The sequence below is a fragment of the Arachis ipaensis genome, chromosome B5 (genome assembly GCF_059453495.1).
Source record: "Arachis ipaensis isolate K30076 ecotype BB chromosome B5, ASM5945349v1, whole genome shotgun sequence".
NCBI lineage: Eukaryota > Viridiplantae > Streptophyta > Magnoliopsida > Fabales > Fabaceae > Arachis > Arachis ipaensis.
Genome location: NC_142440.1, coordinates 90,561,829 through 90,582,824, shown reverse-complemented (window position 1 = coordinate 90,582,824; position 20,996 = coordinate 90,561,829).

Sequence of the window (20,996 nt, the reverse complement as noted above, 5' to 3'; positions counted from 1 at the left end):
TGATACGCGTACACATGATAGAGGCTGGAGATGGCGATGACGCGCACGCGTATGTTATGCGTTCGCGTCGATGTACAAAAATGCAGCGGACGCGCACTCACATGAGACGAGTACGCGTCTGTGAATGAGTGCTATGCTCTCTTTGAGAACGCTACGTTCTCCTGAAGCTGAATTGAAGCACCAATACAGACCTTTTCTGACCCACTTCAACAAAGGCCAAAAAGTCCACTCTAAGTACTTGATGACTGAATTGGAATGTGTATAAATAGAGGAAAATTTGATTCAAAAAGGAAGCTAGCTAGCTGACGAGCGAGGATTTTTGCCAGTAAAGAATATCATAAAAACAGTCGCGTTGTAGATATAGTTTCTAGACCAACAAAACTCCCTTTCGTGCAAACGTTTTGGTTGTCACAAGTAACAAACCCCTTTTAAAATTGATAACCGAGTATTTAAACCTCGGGTCGTCTTCTCAAGGAACTGCAGGAAGTATGTTCTTATTATTGGTTATGGAGATTGTAAAATTGGGATTTTAAGAATGAGGAACGAGTAATTTGATGACAAGTAAATTAAATGGCAATTGAAAATAGATAAATACTGTAAAGCAAACTTTTGGTAAGGTATGAGAAATTAGAGGTCCTATCTTAGCTATACTTAGCAATGATGATGATGGTTGAATCTTAATTCCACTTTGTTAACCTTTACTAAGATAAAGGAAGGTCAAGGGATTAATTAGTTTGATCTTTGAATCCTATTTATTTCCTAAGAAAAGATTGGGATTATAGAAGTTCAATTCAATTAACAAAGATAACAATTATCAATTATGCTGTTGAATTGGATAACTCCTGAGTTACTGATTTCTTAACCAAGACCAAAAGGAGAAAAATAAATCTACTTGGAATAAAAATATCTTCAGAGTAAAAGTAACAATAGCATGAATAAGAGAAATCAATATTAAACTGAAATACCTTAAATAACATTAATTCAAATAATCTGTAACATGAAAGGATTCATAAAGTAGCTTGCAAAAGTAAATAAAAGGAATATTGAACCTGATCAAAAGAGATACTCCTGAAAGTGAATAAAAATCCTAAATCTAAACCCTAATCCTAAAGAGAGAGAGAATCTCTCTCTAAACTAAATCTAATTCATGGAAAGCAAAAATTGGCGAGCTCTCACTGAATGGATGCATTCCCTCACTTCATAACCTCTGGTCTATGCCTTCTGCACTTGGATTTAGGCCAAAAAGGGCTTCAGAATTTGCTATGAGCGTTTTCTGAAATTTCTGGTGCGTGGCCTCTGTCACGCGTCCGCGTGGGTCACACGGTCGCGTCATTCGGAGCTTTTCTTGTCACGCGGTCGCGTCAGTCATGCGACCACGTGATATTCGTTCTGCTTAAGGCGCACGGTCGCGTAAGTCATGCGGCCGCGTCGCTGCTTCTTTGCGCTTGGCATGCGTCCGCGTCGCCCATGCGATCGCGTGGATGCCAGTTTCTTCAGAAGCTCCATTTTGTCATTTTTTTCCATTTTTATATGTTTTCTTTCCATTCTTTAAGTCATTCCTACCTTAGAAGATCTGAAAACTACTCAACACACTAATCACGGCATCGAATGGAATTAAAGGTGATTAAAATAATTAATTTAAAAGCATAGGAAACATGTTTTTCACATACATCACATAATAAGGAATGGAAAGTAAAACCATGCAATTAACATGAATAAGTAGGTGAAGGATTGAATAAATCACTCAAATTAAGCACAAAATATATCATAAAATATCGGTTTATCACTAGCAGATCGGGAAACTCTGCATTGAATTCCATTTTTATTTTCTTTCTGTTCTTCATCTTCTGTAATTTTTCTTTTTTGTTTTATATTAGAGCAATGATGAACTAAACCCCAATTTCATTAGGGGGAGGAGCTCTATTGTAATTCCAATGAATCAATGAAATCGTTCTTCTTCTCAGTTCATGTGTGCAGCTATAGGATATCTTCTATTTTGATTGTGAATTATTTACTCCAGAAGGGTTTTTTTTTTTGGTCATGGGAAGGGGGTATAATTCAATTGAAAGTGGGTGTGAGCCTCGGAAGGGGAATCACTTACATTAGAATTGGAGCTCTATCCTTCACTACTCTCTTGATCAACACCAATTGGGAGGAATTGAGATCCTGAAAGTTAGTGTGCCTTATGGATGAGAGAATGTGCTCTAACTCTTCTCATGAAAATTAGATCAACGAATTGGTAAGATTGATTGTGATTAGAGAGAAATGGATTGACAAGGAATTGGGATCCAATCAATTTCAATCCGCCATAGATCTACTTATATGATTGAGAAAGGAGTTGAGACCCATTGATTTATGAAGGATTAGGATATCTCCAATCCCTGATGAATCATTTATTTTGATTTTCTACAATTTAGATCTCTCTGATTTCATTTCAATTTGAGTTGTCCACTTCTGTTTTGATTCCCTGCACCCAATTCCCTTTATAATTCATGCAATTTAAGTTTCCTTGCCATTTAAGTTTCTGCACTTTTACTTTCCTGCACTTTAAGATTCATCTATTTACATTCCTTGCAATTTAATTTTTAGCTCTTTTAGTTTTTTGCTCTCTAAGTTTCAGTCATTTAATTTTCCTACAATTTAAGATTCTGTCATTTATATTCTGCACTTTAAATTTTTCAGCAATTTACATCCTGTTACTCAATTTTCACTCAAATTTTCAACTGTCCGCTTAACTAAATTCATCACCCGACTAAAATTTCTTGATCCATCAATCCATGTGGGATCGACCTCACTCTTGTGAGTTTTACTACTTGATGCGACCCGTTATACTTGCCGGTTAGTTTGTGTGGAATCGATTTTCCCTCATCACTAACTCTTCATTAACCCTTTCAAAACCTCTCTTCTCATCCAAATGTCACCACCAAAAGCCTCCTCATCAAAGAAAAAAAGACCAAGGAAACTGGCTCTGGATCATCAAGCTTCAATGAGTACAAGTTCCTCTCACTCTTCCACCAAAACCAATTTTATGGGTAGGTGAGTGAGAGGTAAATCATTCCAGAAGTAGGTTTCCATCTTGGGAGGAATGAGCACATAGAAATCAACATTGAGATCAATAATAGAGGCTGGGCACTTTTGTGCAACCCACCAAAGAAGGTGGTGGAAAGCTTGATAATAGAATTCTATGCTAATGTGATTCACTTGAAAACTGTCTCTCAACAATTTTCTACCGGCAAGTGCACCGGATTGTCGTCAAGTAAAAACTCACTGTAGAGTGAGGTCGAATCCCATAGGGATTGGTTGGTTGATCAATGTTAATTGGAGAATTGTGCTAGTTGAGCAAAATTAAAATTGGGTTAAGATTGCAGAATGTAGAGTTGGCGAGAAACTTAAATTGCAAGGAATTAACAAATAGAAATTAAATTGCGAGAAAATAAATGACAGAATCTTATATTGCAAGAAATTAAATGGAAATGGAGAGTAAGCATGAAATTAAAGACCCAGAATATAAAAGAATGGGTAGATCAGAGATGGGAAAGTTCATTGGGGTCAGGAGATGTTATAATTCTCCAGATCAAATTCATTTTCATCTCTTCCTCAATCAATGAATTCATTGATCTCTTTGGCAATCTTTGGTGATTAGATCCCAATTCCTTGGCAATCTAATATCTCTAAGCATGAACAATTGCCCAATTCCTTAATTTAAGTGCTCATGGGAAGAGATGAAGTTTGGTCACTGATTATACCACACAAATTCCTAGATCAAAGTATTGGTAGGATTACATGTCACTATATCCATCCAAACCCCAATCTAATCCAAAGTGAGAAAGTATTTCTAGCATGATCTCCTCGTTCCTCTTCCAAGGTTCAGAGGAGATCCAATTATAAATAGCTTCTTTTCCAAGACAACTATCCAATTGGATGAAGAACGAAAGCTTTCTAGCAAAATCAAGAGAAAAGAAAGAAGAATAATGAAAACTAATATTGATCCATTGAATTACACAGAGCTCCCTAACCCAATGAAAGGGGTTTAGTTGTTCATAGCTCTCAAAATGGAAAATGGAATTCAAAGATACATCACTTAATTGAAAGAATTGTCGAAAATTAAATGAGCCGAAAAGTAAAAAGTGCAGTACAAGTCCAGTCCCTTTCTAACTTAAATTTTAAGCTATTCATACACTTTCTTCCATTGCTCTTCAATCTCTGAATTGAGCTTTTGGCCTAGATGGAATTGGGTTGAAGTTGCTCAAATTCGCTTCCCTTGCTGTTGGGAAGAGATCTGTTTAAATTGCAAAGTTCTGGTGCTCAAGTTGGACTCAACGTTTGATGGCCAACGTTGACTCAAATGCCTTTCTTAAAAACTAGATATACCTGCTGTCATTGGTGTTTTACTCAACATTGGAGGGCCAACGTTCTGCTAGCCACGCATACGTGTGCACCACGCGTACGCGTGAAGGCTATGATTTTGCTTATTCACGCGTGTGCATACACTGCGCTTACGCGTGCATTGCCATTTTTCTCATCCACGCATACGCATCACTTACGCGTGCGTGTCGATTCAAGTTTCTCAATTCCAAATTATGGGCTTCTCATTGTGGACGTTAGAGGCAACGTTTGAGGCAACATTGGACCTCCAAAGTTTGTTTGATGACGCGTACGCGTGGATGGTCAATTTTTCCATTCCACGCTTGCACGTGACTCACGCTTGCACGTGACTCACGCTTGTGCGTGGATATAGAAATTTTCCTCATTCACGCCTACGCGTCATAGACGCGTATGCGTCGCTCAAAAATCCTTTGGCTCTAGAATTGAACATTTTCAATGACGCTGGAGGTAACGTTGGTTCACCAACGTTCCCTCCAACGTTGGCACCCATATTTTCTTCTTCCAGAACGTTGCCTTCAACATTGATGGGCCAACATTGGCTCCAACAATGGCCTCTCCTTCTCTTCTTCCTTGCTCTTTTTCTGCTTCTTTCTTCTTATCATCAACCAAAAAAACTCATCAAAGCCTTGGCATAAGTCATGAGAATTCTCATCATTCTTAGCACACAAGTAATTATAGTATGATTCTCATAAAATTGCATCAAATTAACTATGGTTGGATGAATCCAGGCATGCATAAATTTTTACCCCAATTGCCTACTTATAACTCAAGAAAGTGCATAAAACCTATTAAAAACAAAGAAAAAAGCTAGTGAAACTAGCCTAAGATGCCCTGGCATCATAATGCTATGCCTCAGCCTGGGCAACCCTATGATTATCAAAGCTATGTGAGGGGGAAGAATATTGATTATAGCCCTGCCAACATAGAAAGAATGCTGATGGTGAAGCGCACAAACTCCACCCGGAGCTTTGAAGAAAGGGTGAAGTAAAAAGACCCAGGATTTGAAAAGATTTTGAATGAAATCTGTGTCCTTAATGTGCAATGGATGAATGACAAAGATGGGAGGCCAAATCAATTTACGAGAAGAGATTTATGCCCTCAAGCTAGAGGGTGGCTGGACTTTGTGAGGAGATCCCTCAACCCCACCTCCAACACTTCGGAGGCCACTTTGGAGAGAGCTGTGCTCATGATGACAAGTCATCTTATGCTAGCTTCTCAATCATTTTCCACTTGTTTCATTAGGTTTTATGCACTTTCTTGCACTATAAGTAAGTGATTTGGAGTGGATTTGCATGGTTATGTCAATTCAATCAACCATCATTTATTTGACACAAAATCATAGGATTCATGCTAGAATTAGATGATTTTATAATTAATGCAGAGATCTTGTGAATTTGGTGATGCTTTGTTTGGTTGGTTTGATTACTTGTAGGTGAAGAAATGGTGAAGAGAAGAAAGAACCATGAAAGCGTGCCTTATCAAAGCGTGTCCTAGGATAAAAAAAGCGTAGCACTGAAGGAACAAGGCCAAGCATAGCGCTCTCTATTTGAGCGGAGCGTTCACTCTTTGAATGCTAGTTGAGACACCAAAGCTCCCACCAAGAGACAAAGGCCAAGGGCGCTACGTTGAGTTTTCCAACGGAGCGCTCATAAAAACAAGACAGCGCTCAATTGAAAAGAGCACTACGTTAACTCTTTCAACAATTTCGGGCTTCACAAAAGGAAAAAAAAGGCACAGCATTCAAAAGGAAACGGCCAGGGCTCGAAAGAGGGAACCATGCGCATAAGAAGGGCGCTATGTTGGAACTCCCAGCTGAGCGCTATGGGCAAAAGGAAATTGGCTCAAATGGTACAGCCATGGTTCGAAGATGGAAACTCATATACAGGCAAAGGGGCGCTGATTTAAGAAAATTGTCGTGTCGGTATAGAATTTCACAAAAAATGAATGAATTCTCGTTGTAAAGTATAGTTCTACACCAACAAACAATCCTCCCAATAAAAAATATTGAGTTATCACAAGTAACAAACCCCAAATAAGAATTAACCGAAGTATTTAGACTCCGGGTCGTCTCACAAGGAATTGCAATGAAGTGTATGATTATTGGCTATGAAGGGGTAAAGGGGGTTTTGACTGATGAGAGGGCAATAAAATAAATGACAAGAAAAGTAAAGAGAGCAATTAAAGAAAGCAATTAATAAAGAGAGACATTCATAGCAAAGATTGAGATCATAGGCTTTCTATCCTAGTCATGCAATGATTAATTCATCTTATTTAGTCAACTCCAACAAATAGGGGGAAAGTCAAACAAGATTAATCAATCATACCACAATAATAACAAGAATTTATCTCATTACGTCATCTCCAATATTGGAAGAAGGTATCATATTATCTTCCATGAGAGAAAGTCTAATAAGACTAGCTAATCTCAATCCAAAAGTCCTAATTAACTCAGTAATTTAATTAGCAAAAGATTAGCGTCAATGGAAACAATATTCCAAAAGTCCTAATCAACTCACTAATTAAATTAGCAAAAGATTAGTGTCAATGGAAGCAATATTAGCTAACAACTCTAGATCACCAACATGAGTTGGGTTTTCATGACTCAAGATTGCCCAATTACTCTTTCCAAGCCAAGAATGCTCAAAATCTACTCTAAAGCCCAACCAAGCATTTTGTCAAACACTTGGTGGGTAATAAAGGTAATCATAATAAAAGAGCAAGAATAGTAAAATCTATCAACTACAAATTGTAAGAAAAGTAAATCAACAACTCAATTCATCAATAAAAAGAACATCAAACATTAGTTTGCATTAAAAGAAAATGGAAATCCAGCAAGGGTTCATCAACATAAAAGTAACAAAATAAAGGAAATGACAAGTAAAACTAGAATAGTAGAGATGTAACAACAGGAAATTAAAAGGATAAACTAAATCAAAACAAGAATTAAAACTTAGATCCAACAAGAACTAAAACTACCCTAAAATCTAGAGAGAGGACAGAGCCTCTTTCTCTAGAATTCTACCCTAAAACATGATGAAAACTCAACTATGGCTTCTTGGTTCATTCCCCCTTCAATCCTTGGGTTCAATAGCATCAGAAATGAGTTGTATTGGGCCCAAAATGAGCTACAAATAGCAGGGGGCGATTTCATTAAAGTGGACCCACAGGGAGAATCGGCGTGCACGCGTACATGGCGCGTGCGCGCCCCTGAGCGCGAAGTAACATATGGGAAATTTTATATCATTTCGAATCCCCGGATGTTAGCTTTCCAACGCAACTGGAACCGCCGCATTTGGACTTTTGTAGCTCAAGTTATGGTCGTTTGAGTACGAAGTGGTCAGGCTTGACAACTTTACGGTTCCTTCATTTCTTCATGAGTTCTCCCACTTTCCATGCTTTTCTCCTCACTTCTTCCATCCAATACTTGCCTTATGAACCTGAAATCACTCAACAAACATATCAAGGCATCGAATGGAATTAAAGTGAATTAAAATCATCAATTTTAGGGCCTAAAAAGCATGTTTTCACATTTAAGCACAAATCAAGGGAGAATTACAAAACCATGCTATTTCATTGAATAAATGTGGAAAAAGGTGATAAAATCCCCCAAAATAAGCACAAGATAAACCAAAATCGGGGTTTATCAAATCTCCCCACACTTAAACCAAGCATGTCCTCATGCTAAGAATAAAGAAGGACAAGAAAAGGGTATGAACATTTATTCAACGCAAATATACTATATGCACCTATCTATATGAATGCAACTAAATGCAAGATGATTCTACCTACTTGGCCAAAAGTAAATCAATCTCCAAGAATATATATCAAGTAAGGCTAATTAGTATGAAGATTCTTGAATCCCACCAATTCAAATATCAAAATGAAGTTCAAATAGACTTGCAAGAAGAAAAGCTCATGAAAGCTGGGAACAAGGAATTGAGTATCGAACCCTCACCGGAAGTGTATCTGCTATAGTCGCTCTAGTGTATAGGTTCAATCACTCAATTCTCTTCTAACCATGATTTCCATGATTTGTTTTTCATCTAACAATCAACAATTATTCAATACATGCATACAATCAGCATGTACCCAATCCCATGATTTTCAACAAAAATAGAAAAATACACTTTTACTTCAACCAATGTCCCAAGGTTCCCATACCTAAATGATACATACCCTCACTAGCCTAAGCTAATCAAAGATCCAAGTTAAGGACATTTATTGTTTTTCGCTTAAGGGTAATGATGTGCTAACATTAAGAACAAAAGGGATTAAATAGGCTCAAATTTGGCTAACAATGGTTGATAAAAGGTAGGCTATTTGGGTAAGTGAGCTAAATGAAATGATGGCCTCAATCATATAAATGCATGTATACATGGAATAATGGACATATAGAATCAAACAAATCAAAGATTACAATCATAGAAAAAGAATAATGCACACAAGAATGAAAATAATTGGTTATAAGATGTAACCACACAATTGGGCTCAAAACTCACATGCTTGTGTTCTTAACTCAAAAACCATGTTCCAAAATACATTCTTCAAGCAAGTTTGTCACAAAAAAATTTTTTTAATTGGTAGGGTACCCTAAAAATAATTTTTCTTGGAAAAGAAGTCATCACCCTAACCAAGTAGTCCTAACATAAAAAGAAATGGTGAAATATGTACAAATTCTAACTAACATAAAACCTATCATACAATGCAACAACTAACTAACAAAGACAAAAATTAAAAACTGGTGTTGAAAAAGGAACTTGTTACCCATGGTGATCGGTCGAACGACCTCCACACACTTAGTAATTTGCACCGTTCTCGGTGCATGCAAAGAAGAGCAAGATGGATAGGTTGCTACAATTGATGAGCTCCTTCAAAAGATTGTGCGGAAGAACTTGTTTGTTGCCCCATTTAGAAGCTTTCTCATTCCTTTCCCTCTTGGTGGCCAACCTAAAAGGAAAGAAAAAGAAAGAAAATTATGCCTACAACACAGATATCAAAGCAAATAGAACATAGGCGGGGGCTAATGCCAAATAAGAGTAAGGTTCTCACTACATGTTAGCTACGCATGTAAGTGAGAAAGCAATTCAAGCAAAGGGATATTAACTAATACTTGATGCAAGAGGAAAGTCAAAGCCTAAGCAAATGACATGAAGAGCATGTTGCATCAAGCTCAAACAAGAAAGAGTGGGTCATGAAAGACATGTAAGCTCATATCAATGCACAAAGGGTACAAGGATCATCAAAGGTTAAGCATTGAATTAGAAATTTCATTAGCCATCAATATCAAACAAGTCAAGAAGCACCAAAAGTAACCAAGAAATTCTCAACAATTGAGTAAGAGAATTCAACACCATTATTAAAATAAGAAACTTAGAAAAGAAAATAAGAATAAGCTATAAAAACAAAATTAAAATGCAAGAAATGGAAATAGGCAAATGCAATAAAAGAAAATAGAAGAAAAGAAATTTTTTTTTACCGGCGCGGACGCGTCATGCACCCTTCCGCGCCAATGCATAGTTTGGCTAAAGGACGCGTGCGCGCCAGGTGCGCGCACGCGTGAGTTGCAGGCACAGAATAGGCACAAACTGGGCATAACCCTCTGGAACATGTACCAGGAGGGCAGGTGACGCTATCGGCGCGCTCGCGCACAGCGTGCGTGCGCACGCATTGTGCAATTAGCTTCAAGGACGCGTACGCGCCAGGTGCGCGCACGCGCGGGTGGTTTGTGCTTCAGGCATGGTGCTGGCGCAGTATAGGCGCAACTCTCGGGTCAATGTATGGAGGGGTGAGATTTTTCAATCCACGCATCCGCGCACATGGGGCGCCCGCGTGGATGGTCGAAAATGCTTGAGGCGCGCGTACGGGCCAGGTGCGCGCACGCGCGGGTTGGTGCTCTGTTTTTCAAAATTTTTCCAAGTTCTTGCACCAAACCAAGCATTCCAAATCTCCAAACAGCTACTCAAAACACCTTAAAACCTTATTTAACATATCAAACTACCAATTATACTCAACAAACTCAACAAAACATGAAATTAAGCTAATTACCAATATGTACAAAAGGGAAAAATGAAAAGAATTTACCATGGTGGGGTGTCTCCCACCTAGCACTTTTGTTTATTGTCCTTAAGTTGGACTTATGGGGAGCTCCTCTTAAGGTGGCTTGTGCTTGAAACTATGCTTGAACATCCACCAATGCTTGAGTCTCCAATAAGCTCCATTCTTCAATTTTAATATCTTCAAGTTTTGATGGAGTTCTTCACAAACCATGAGCTCCCAAATTTGATTCTCCTTGTGCGATCCAGGACCCCACACTTTGTTTTGACACCCATCTTCAAATTGATCATCATGATTCCAATTGGGTGGTTGGTATGCAAAATTGTGATCATCAGCAATGGCGCCAAATACTTGGAGCTCTCAGACGTGAATCACACTTTGTCACAATTCCGCACAACTAACCAGCAAGTGCACTGGGTCGTCCAAGTAATAAACCTTACGTGAGTAAGGGTCGATCCCACGGAGATTGTCGGCTTGAAGCAAGCTATGGTCACCTTGTAAATCTCAGTCAGCCAAATTCAAATGGTTATGGAGTTTAAGGTGATGAAAATAAACATAAAATAAAGATAGAGATACTTATGTAATTCATTGGTGGATTTCAGATAAGTGTATGAAGATGCTTTGTTCCCCTTGAACCTCTGCTTTCCTATTGCCTTCTTCCAATCATTCATACTCCTTTCCATGGCAAGCTTTATGTTGGGCATCACTGTTGTCAATGGCTACATCCCATCCTCTCAGTGAAAATGGTCCTGATGCTCTGTCATAACATCGGCTAATCAGCTGTCGGTTCTCGATCATGTCGGAATAGGATCCATTGATCCTTTTGCGTCTGTCACACGCCCCACAATCGCGAGTTTGAAGCTCATCACAGTCATCCCTTCCCAGATCCTACTCGGAATACCACAGACAAGGTTTAGACTTTCCGGATCTCAGGAATGGCAGCCAATAATTCTAGCCTATACCACGAAGGTTCCAATCTTAGATTAGAAACCCAAGAGATACGCATTCAAGCCATTGCTAGTAGAACAGAGGTGGTTGTCAGGCACATGTTCATAGGTGAGAATGATGATGAGTGTCACGGATCATCACATTTATCAATTTGAAAAACGAATGAATATATTGGAGAAGAAATAGACTTGAGTTGAATAGAAAAACAATAGTACTTGTATTAATTCATGAAGAACAGCAGAGCTCCACACCTTAATCTATGGTGTGTAGAAATTCCACCGTTAAAAATACATAAGAACAAGGTTCAGGCATGGCTGTGAGGCCAGCCCCAAACGTGAAAAGATCTATCAAAGTATGAGTAAAAGATCTAAAAGTATTAAAACACAATGGCAAAAGGTCCTATTTATAGAAAACTAGTAGCCTAGGGTTACAGAAATGAGTAATTAATGCAGAAATCTTCTTCCGGGCCCACTTGGTGTGTGCTTGGGCTGAGCATTGAAGCTTCCATGTGTAGAGACTTTTCTTGGAGTTAAACGCCAGCTTTTGTGCCAGTTTGGGTGTTTAACTCCAGCTTTTGTGCCAGTTTTGGAGTTAAACGCCAGAATTCTGGGGCTGACTTCGAACGCCTGTTTGGGCCATCAAATCTCAGTCAAAGTATAGACTATTATATATTGCTGGAAAGCCCAGGATGTCTACTTTCCAACGCAATTGAGTGCGCGCCAATTGGACTTCTGTAGCGCAAGAAAATCCACTTTGAGTGCAGGGAGGTCAGAATCCAACAGCATCTGCAGTCCTTTTTCAGCCTCTGAATCAGATTTTTGCTCAGGTCCCTCAATTTCAGCCAGAAGATACCTGAAATCGCAGAAAAATACACAAACTCATAGTAAAGTCCAGAAATATGATTTTTAAATAAAAACTAATAAAAATATAATAAAAACTATTTAAAATATACTAAAAATATACTAAAAACAATGCCAAAAAACGTATAAATAATCCTCTCATCACAACACCAAACTTAAATTGTTGCTTGTCCCCAAGCAACTGAAAATCAAATAGGATAAAAAGAAGAGAATGGCATTCTAGATCTGGCTTAAGTCCATTGCGCCAAAAACTTGTCCCGCTTTTGTTTGTGGTCTCTTTCTTCTTCCTTGAGTTCTTCTCTCCTCTTGTGTGTCAGTGACACTGTCCATCCTTTGCTTAGTGATTCCTCTGCCTCCCTTTACCCGATCTGTATCTATATCCTCAAAGATTACCCTGCTCTATTGCACAGCCTCAATATAGTGCTTGGTTGACTAAGTCTGCTTGATTTGCCGCTGTCCTCAGCCATCTCTTGGATGCTGTCTGCTATGATTTATGGGATATTGATTTCTCCTCCTTCGAGTATGCAGTATGTCAGAATTGCTCTCTTTATTGTGACCTCTGATGTATTTCCAGTGGGAGTATGGATCTTCTCACTATCTCATACCAACCTTTGGCCTCAGGTGTGAGATCAATCCTTTTTAAGTAGCTTGGGTCTCCATTTGAATCCCTTTCCCAGTCTTTGCCTTCCAAGCATAAACCATTTAGTAGCTCATCAGGATCATTCTCACCCTTCATTCTTTCATCAAAGCTAGGTTCTCCAAAGGGTATCACTCTTATCTGCAAGACCCTCATGATGGATGATGGGCTGAATCCACATCAACCCCTCTAACATAGCTCTTGTAGGGAGGGCTGGTTTTGCTTGGCCTTATAGCATTTGCATAGAACTCTCTTATCATGGTTGTACTTATGTCAGTGAGAGGTTCACACAGGAGTTCACGTCTTCTCTATTCAACTATCCTTCTCATGATGGGGTATTCTCCTTCCTTTAATTGAAAACCAATCTCTGGAATAACTTCTTTTGCTTCCATCAACCTATGGTATCGTGACTCATGAAATTGAGACTTAAATATTTTGTCATCATAGGTTGGTGGTTCAGCTTCAACTGGTTGCTTCCCTTTCCTTCTTTTGGAACTTGATGAAGCCATTAATTGGGGAAGGGGTGGGGCCGAGTGGAAAAATGAAAAATGGTGAGGGAGAGGGAATTTATGTGACTCTCAAGATGAGTGTTGGCTTACTGGTGAGGCAAGAGTAGAAGATTAAGGAGACAAGTATGGGTTGGAACACTTAAGACACGGTTACTAGAGCCTTTCTTTAAGGAAACCGAAAGCTAAAGTTTTCAAATGCACGGAGTGTGAAAGTTGGGTTATGAGGAACAGTCCAAGTGAATCTATTTATAGCAACTTTAATGAAGAATAGATGGCCAGGATGCCTTGTGAAAGAGTTGGAATGAATAGTGTGCATGTAAGAAAGGATGAGGACAAGAACTACCTCTTCATTGGGCATGTGGTTCGGTCTCCCAGGTGCTGAACCTTGCAGATTTTTACTTCCCAAAAAGCAATTCCCAAGCACATGTGACTCACTTTTTCTCCTTGTGACACCCGTACTTGTATGATTTTTGTCCTTTCCTCAATCTTCTTCACACTTATCTATTTCAATCAAGGTAACAGTAAGCTAAAAATTTGAATGTAGCACGGTGGTGGTTATCAAGTGAAAATTATATAAAAAAATAAAATTTGCTATATGTTCCTTATTTATGAATAACCAACTATGCCCCTTAGAAAATGAACAAAACATTGGTGAACACCAAACTTGTTTTCTGCTAAGTGATTCATATGAAATCCAATGAATGTCTGTCATAGTTAGTATATTCATTATGAGTTATTTTCTACCTTAATAAAATAATTTATAAAATGATGCAAGATATGGTTTATCTAATTCATGAATTTGAGCCTTTGAGCAAAAGTGATTTTCTTGAAATTCATAGCAGATGTAGAACACCAAACTTAATGTTTGGCTATATACTTCAATAAAATGAATGAGTATATATCCTAAGATGGTTATATGATCAACATGCTTGAAAAGCCATTTTAGAGTGCCTTTAGGCACACCAAACTTAGGAATCAGACATATGCTTCAAAATGATATGTGCAGTTATCAAGTCTACTCATGAGAGCTCAAATTCATGCTAGAAGAACCATTAATTATTGAAATTAAAACAAAAGCAAGAACATTAAATCATGGACTGCCTCCCGTTGAGTGCTCTTTTACTGTCACTAGCTTGACATTCACTTCTTGTTAGGGTGGCTGATGATTATGGTGCCTTAGCTTTTCCCCTCTCACTGTGAGCCTTCTTCGTGTACTTTGATGAGCAATCTCTATATGCTCCAACAAGAGTATCTTATTGACAGTGTAATAATCATCAGTTTGTGGGCATGTCTCTAACTGTTGCTAGATCAGTTTCACTTTGTTTCCTTCTGAAAATCCCTCAGTTGGTATTCTTTTGTTTCTCCACCCTCTTGGGTCCTTTTTCTTGCTTTTCTTTCTTTTCTTTGGTGGCCCTTCTGTCTTGACAGCAGGCTTTATATCAGGGTCTTTTTCATAGTGATCAACTTCTCAATCTCTTCATGTTTTCTCTTCTCAGTCTTTGCAATTATATTCCCCTTTTGTTCTTCTCCACTGTTTGTCTTTTGATTCGAAGGTGAGCTGATGAGTGCCTCTTTGAGTTTTTCCTCCCAATGCAAGTCTTCTTCTTCAACTCTCATGCAACTTTTCTCTTCAGCAGTATGCTGTATTTCCTTAAAGACATTTAGAGTGATCTTCTCATCGTGTGCTCTCAGAGTCATTTCTCTTTTTTTCACATCAATGATGGCCCTTGCTGTGGCTAGGAAAGGTCTTCCCAATATAATAGAATCGCCTCCCTCCTCATCTAAATCTAAGATCACAAAATCTGCTGGAAATATGAACTTATCTACCTTGACTAAGAGGTTTTCAACCACTCCATTAAGGATCACCATTGATCTGTCAGCAAGTTGCAAGGTCATCTTTATAGGTTTTACTTCTTCTATGGACAAATTTCTCATCATAGATAAGGGCATCAGATTGATGCTTCATCCTAAATCACACAATGCCTTATCAATGACTATATTGCCAATGGTTCTAGGCAGAAAGAAACTCCCAGGATCCTTGAGTTTCGGTGGGAGACCTTTTCGAATCACTGCACTGCATTCTTGTGTTAAGATCATTGTTTCCTTCTCATTCCAACTTCTCTTCTTGTTGATGACTTCCTTTAGAAATTTTGCATATAGAGGCATCTGCTCCAATGCTTCAGCAAGGAGAATGTTAATTTCCAGTTTCTTAAAAACTTCCAGAAATTTGGGAAACTGTTGATCTTTGAGCTCTCTTTGCAATCTTTGAGGGTATGGCAGAGGAGGGATGTAATGTTTAACCACCTTCCTCTATTCTTGTGGAGACTCTATCATGATTCATTTTCCCTTCTTTAAAGCTTGAGACTCTTCATCCTTCTATTTGAGCTCTTCCTGCTCCTTCTCTATAATTGTTACTTCTTCCTTGCTGCTAGCCTTATCATCCTCTGCTGGCTTCATGTTAGCTTCTTTGTTGTTCTCCAATGTCTTTCCACACCTAAGTTGAATTAATTTATATTCTTCCTTGGGGTTGGGAATAGTATCACTTGGTAGTGCATTGGATGGTCTTTCAGCTGCTGTTTGCTTGGAAAATTGTCCAATTTGTCTTTCCAGGTTACTTAGTGAAGCTTCATGGTTCTTGTTGGCCAATTCTTGATGCTTAATCATTTTCTCCATCATCATCTCCAAGTTGGAGATTCTTTGAGATTCTTGGGGCGGTTGTGGTTGAGTGTGGGATGTAGATAGGGAATGAAAGTTGTTTTGATTAGTTGATGGGTTATTGGGTGGATATAAGTTGGATTGGGGTTGACTGTTTTGTGGTTTTCTGTATGGGTTTTGGTTAGTGTTTTTATGGTTTTGGTGGTTTGTATTGCGGAAGTTATTTTGGTTAGAGTTTCTTTGCCAAGGTTGCTGGTTCTGGTTCTCTCCCCATTTCAGATTGGGGTGGTTTCTCCAAGATGAGTTGTAAGTGTCTCCGTGGAAATCATTTGGCCCAGAACCTTGATTGTGCATGTACTACACTTGCTCAGGCTGCTGTTCTTCATAGCTTTCCCTCTGTTGTCCCCACACTACTAGTGGTTGGTTAGTTGTGCTCACTACTGCAAGTTGTAATCCATCCATCCTCTTTGTCATCTTTTAATTTGCTGTTGAAGCTGTTGGTGCATGAGCTTATTCTGAGCTAATATTGTATCAACTCCTTCAAGTTCAAAAACACCTTTCTTTGGAGCTGCTTGCCTTTCAGAGGAGTAGAAGTACTCATTGTTGGCCACAATGTCTATAAGATCATGTGCCTCTTGAGCAGTTTTCATCATTTACAAAGATCCTCCTGATGAATAATCCAAAGCTTTCCTTGAAGGCAAGGATAAGCCTACATAGAAATTCTGCAACTCCACCCATTCACTGAACATTCCTTCTGGACACCTTCTGATCAAAGCTTTATACCTCTCCCAGGCTTCATACAATGATTCTCCTTCTAGCTGTCTGAAGGTTTGCACATCAGTTTTTAGCTTAATGACTCTTTGGGGTGGATAGAATTTGGCTAAAAATTTACTAACCAAATCATCCCAATTGGTGATGCTTTCTTTAGGGAAGGTTTCTAACCAATGAGTGGCTTTGTCTCTTAGTGAAAATGGGAATAATAAGAGTTTATAGATGTCAGGGTGGACTCCATTAGTTTTGACAATGTCACAAATTTTCAAAAACACAGAGAGGTGTTGATTTGGGTCTTCAGCAGCACTTCCTCCATATTGACAATTATTCTGAACCATGGTAATCAATTGAGGCTTGACCTCGAAGTTATTAGCATGGACATTGGGGTTAAGATACTGCTCCCACAATTCCTTGGATTGGGGATAGTGTAAGAGGCCAAAACTCTTCTTTGAGGCTGGCCATTGTTGTTGGCCACATCCTCAGGTGGATTTGGGATGTTACCCTCCATCTCTTGATCCTCTTCTTCTGATTCTTCTTCTCCAATAACTCCCTTCCCTCTTGCTTCTCTTCTTCTTCTCAAGAGTGTTCTCTCTGGTTCAGAATTAAAAGAGGTGGATTCACCTCTTCTCCCTCCTGGCATACAACACATACAAAACCAGAAAAACTAAAATAAAAGACTCTACTGCTAGAATGTGGTTAAGATTAGTTAAAACAAAACCTCAAACAGTAAAAAATGCTTAATAAAAATAAAGAAAAAGTGCTTAATCTAGATTATCACCTACTTAATCAATGTCAATCTAAATCAATCTCTGGCAATGACGCTAAAAACTTGATGAGGGAAAAACAATTCTACACGAACTCACCAGCAATTGTATCGGGTCGCATCAAGTAGTAATAACTCACAAGAGTGAGGTCGATACCACAGGGATTAATGGATTGAGCAACTTCAGTATGGTGATGAATTTAGTTAAGCAAATATTTGATAATTTTAGTGAAATTCGATTTACAAGAACTAAATTGCAGGTAAACTAAAGTGTAGACTAAAAATTGGCAGAATTTTAAAGTGCAGAAGAGGTAAATTGCATAAACTTAAAGTGCAAGAAGTTAAAAGAGTTGAAACTTAAATTGCAAGAAAAGTAAATCACTGAAACTTAAAGTGCAAGAAATTAAAATTACAGAATCTAAATTGCTAGGAAACTTAAATTGCATTAAGATTAAAAGGATTTGGGTATTGGGAATAAAAACAGAGCTGGAAAATGTAAATTGTAGTGAATTAGTGAACTCTTAGATGAAGAAATACAGAAAATAGATCAATCAGGATTTTAATACCAAAACAAAAATGAAGAATTTGTAGAAGAAGATAATACAGAAAGAAAACTTAGATCAATTCTAAAATCCTAAAAGAGAAATTGGCAATTGCAAACGAATAACGAAACAGAAAAGAAATTTAGATCTCAATTGCTCTCTTAACAAACAGGAAGAAGAAATTGCAGAGAAAGTAAAAAAAAAAGAAAAATTCAGATCAGATCTCCAATTCATAAAACTAGAAATAGGAAAAATAAAAGAAAACTCCAAGGTGAAGAAATTCAGAAGAATTCTCCAATAAAAGTTCCAAAACCAAGAACAGAAAACCAAAAGTTGTAGTAGAAGAAAGAAAATAAACAGAAAGCCAATGCTTCGATTTGATCTCAATTCTAAAATTCTAAAAAATGAAAATTAAAAGAGATCTCCTGTGAAATCAAATTTTATCCTATTTATACACTTTCCAATTTAGTTTTCAAGTAATTGGAGTGGGCTTTGTGGCCTATGAAGAAGTGGATCAAAAATGGCTCCTCATTGCTGCTTCCAGGGGAACGTTGCATTCTCAAAGTGAGCGCAGCGTTCATTCATCCACGCGTGCGCGTCTTTGACGCGTGCGCGTGCTTTTGCCTCTTTGCTCATCGACGCGTGCGCGTCATGTACGCGTGCGCGTCACTATCAGTCTTCAGCTCCAAACATACCCGCGTGCCCTTTTCACACGTACACGTCGTTGATAGCGTTAACTTAGTGAGCGCTACGTTGGCTTAGTGAGCAATGCCCACGCATGCGCGTCATCCACGCATGTGCGTGGGTAGCAAATACCCAGTCCATGCTTCAGCATCACTCACGCGTTCGTGTGATTCCTTCCAAATCCACCATCGACGTGTGCGCGTCAAGCACGCATGTGCGTCGTTTCCAGAATTTTGCCTCCAATTTTAAATCTTGCCCAAAAATGCTGAGTAATCAAACGTAGCCCTCTTTTTGAGATCGAGCGCCAACCACTATCACGCGTACGCGTCTGATGAGACGCAGAAGCTGGTGAATTAAAAATTATTAAAATGGTTACGTTGCAAGTATAGTTCTTAACTCACCAAAAATCTGCCTATCAATTTAAAAGTATGTCACAGAGAATTTAAATTAAAAATTACTGGGAGTTTTAAGTCCCAGGTCGTCTCCCAACGAGTTGCAGAAAAGTGTGCTATCTTATTAATCAGATGTTTCAAGAAGTTGAGCTAAGTAAATTGGAATGTAAATTGAGGAAATTTAAATAATATGAATAAAAGCCTTGACTGGGAGTTGATTGGTTGGAATTTCTACTATTGATGGAGTGATTGTAAGATTAATTTATAATTAATGGTTGTTTTGTTTGGTTATCCTTTACTAGGTAAGGGAAAGTCAAACAAGTTGGAATGCCAGATCTGTTCACAAGTTGCAACCCACTTAGTTCAAAGGGATTGGCGTTGGTGACAGGGTAACAATCTAACATTTAACCCAATTACAAATTTTTCCTTCAATCCTTCCAACTCAAGAGTTCCTTTTAATCAACTTCCCAACAAGTAAAGAAACTACTCACACATTGTAAATAATAAATTCATAGCATATGAAAGGGAATTAAAAGAAGACATGATTATTGGAATTGAAATTAAATTAAAAATAAATAATCCTTGCATTAATTAATCATAAAAGTATTCAAATAGCAAAATTGAACAAAACAAAGAACATGGAAGAATAGAACCAAGTTGAGAAAACGAACTAGAATGACGAAGTCTTGATGAGGAAATAACTCTTCTCAATGTTCCAATGCTAAGACCAATTGAAAATTAAAATTCTAAAACCTAGAGAGAAAAACCTAAGAGAGTAAAAACTAGATCTTCTACTGTCTCTGAATGAATGTGTTATTTGTTTCTGCATGTTCTCTGACTCTAGTCTGCTGTTCCGGGCCGAAAACTGGGTCGAAATAGGGTCTAAAATCGCCCCCAACGAATTCTGCAGATTATGCAGATCGCACATGTCACGCGATCGCGTCATCCATGCGGACGCGTCATTCGCGCTTTTCCTCGCCACGCGTTCGCGTCGTCCACGCTACCAAGCACTTTTCTTTAACGTCCGTAAGTTGGACGCTCCACCAGCTCAATCTGCTGCTTTGTGGGGATCTTCCAGGCGGAAGATCTCAAACTCCTTATTTTTCTGCACCTTCTCACCATGGTACAGCTTCAGGCGTTGTCCATTAACCTTAATAAGTTCAGAGCTTGAAGGATGGCTTAGGTGATAAACTCCGTACGGTTCAGCCTTCTCTACTCTGTATGGACCTTCCCATTTTGATCTCAACCTACCGGGCATGAGCCTTAGTCGAGATTTGTAAAGGAGGACAAAATCTCCAAGTTGGAACTCTTTCTTCTTGATGTTTTGATCATGCACAGCTTTCATCTTTTCCTTGTAAATTCTGGAGTTCTCATAGGCTTCTAGGCGAAGGTTCTCCATTTCTTGCAGTTGCAACTTCCTTTCAGCTCTGGCATTCTCAATTCCCATGTTGCACTCCTTAACTGCCCAGAAGGCTCTGTGTTCTATTTCAACTGGGAGATGACAAGCTTTTCCGTAAACTAAGCGAAAGGGGCTCATCCCGATGGGTGTCTTGTATGCTGTTCTGTATGCCCACAGTGCATCTTGTAGCCTGGTGCTCCAGTCTTTTCTATGAGGCTTTACTATCTTTTGAAAGATACGCTTAATTTCTCTGTTTGACACCTCGACTTGCCCATTAGTTTGGGGATGGTAAGCGGTTGCAACTTTATGGATTATCCCATGCTTCTTCATCAATTCTGTTAGTCTCCTGTTACAAAAATGGGTGCCTTGATCGCTCACGATCGCTCGTGGTGATCC